The sequence below is a fragment of the Triticum dicoccoides genome, chromosome 2B (genome assembly GCF_002162155.2).
Source record: "Triticum dicoccoides isolate Atlit2015 ecotype Zavitan chromosome 2B, WEW_v2.0, whole genome shotgun sequence".
Lineage (NCBI taxonomy): Eukaryota > Viridiplantae > Streptophyta > Magnoliopsida > Poales > Poaceae > Triticum > Triticum dicoccoides.
The window spans coordinates 54219616-54221535 of NC_041383.1; positions in this window are offsets into that span (position 1 = coordinate 54219616).

A 1920-nucleotide genomic window follows, 5' to 3' on the forward strand; every position below is an offset into this window, starting at 1 on the left:
CGATCTGGATCGGGGGGGAGGGGGGGAGGGAGCGAGACGTGGGGGATCGAGGGGAGTGGGGGTAGCGGTTAGGGTTTCTGTCGGGTGGGGGGATAAGGTGGGAGCGGGGTGGGTCGGCCGGCTGGGCCAGTCGGCTGGGCCTTTGCCCAGTTGGGCTGGCCAGTTGGGCCACAGATGGCCCAGTGGGGGTGCCTCTTTTTATTTTTAGTTAGATTTGTCTTTTCCTTTTATTTATTTCATTTTTCTGTTTTATTTCATTTTAATATATTTAGACATTTTCAAAAAGGGTGTTTGTTGCACTATAATCACCTAGGCATTTAACTGCACACTCCGAACATTTTAGTTTAATATTTTGAAAACTTTGTCGCTTGACATTAATTTGAATTTGAATTTGAAAAGGTTTCGAATGATTGCGAGGTTAGCAACAGTAAGAGTGGTGATGTGGCATCATTAACGTGGAATTACTGTAGCCTAATTATCCGGGCGTCACAATTCTCCTCCACTACAAGAAATCTCGTCCCGAGATTTAAGAGGGGGAGTAAGGGGGAAAGTTCTGGTTATTCTAATGGATCTTCTCGAAGAAGTTAATCCCTTTCGTTGATGTCTTCAATCCTTTATTCCAAAGCGTCATGATGAAGTTGTCGTCCTTTCTTCGGGGAACTCCAACGTACTTACGAATAGGTAAGGGGCAGCTCTACAATGATAGGATGTTATAAGGGAAATTCATCTGGGGGTATCCCAAGAATGAACATATGAGTATCTCTCGAGTTGAACAAATGACACACATCGAGAGCAAAGTAAGACGGTGTAATAAGAAGTTTCAAGCGGATAGGCAATCATTCATTGCCTGAAGCAGAGTGCGAAAGGGGTTCAGAGCAACGGGAATAAGTATTGTGTCCGATACCAGAATAGATCAACAGGCAAGTGGCCCGTGAATTACCTACAAAGTCAAGCACGAGGAATAACTTTGACATCAGGTTGTACAGGAGAGTCAGGTTTCGATCCTGTGGAACTGTGGGTTATGGGCCCACCATGTGGGGTTTTTTTTTAATAGGAGCAGTGACATCTTGCACGGTCATGATAGTAAGGCATGTCAGAGAGTACCATGTTAGTTATGTCGGCAACGACGTTGGTACCAAGGGCGAGGGACGAAGAGAACCATTTTCCTGCTCATTGAACGAGGCGGACCAGTAGGCAAAGTTCTCGTCCATCGGTGGTTACCGGAATGTCATCAACAAAAGTAACAGGGTCACACCAGACAGGAAGGTACACTGAGGTGTTTACCTAAGCAGGGGATTACCACTGCTCGATTAAGTAGTTTACAAGAAAGTTTGAACAAAACAATGGGAAGGAAAATGTGCTTAAACACGTATATCAGGGGTATATCCTTCCCAAGGACAAGCAGAGCATGATATCCATGACAGGATATTATGTAGAAAACTCTTTAGGTAGGGGAGAGAATTTTCATGACATTGCCCATACAGCGGTGTTTGGATTATTGGGCAGGAAACATTTAACATTGGGCTTCAAATATTCTTGTTGAAAATTGGAGTACCATAGACATGCTTCGAGATAGCATTGACATGGTCTTCATGCAAAGGTCGGACTACGGATACACGAAGGATCCATCAAGAACAACTTGTAGAATAAGTCTTATAATTTCCTCATGGAAGAATGGTTAACCTTGTTAAAAAGGAAACTATAATAATAGGTCCTCCAGCCGGGGGGGGGTGCTAGGCAGGACATCATATTACCGGGTCATTAAAGGACCAACATCATAACTCCTGGAAAGTTGTCCCAACCATCATATCTGACCGAGATTCGGATCCGGTTGGTGTCATGATAACTCAGACTCGGGATGTCCGAGAAGAAAAGGTGCCACGCAAATTGACGAGATGACATTGTAAGATTCTCGGGGAA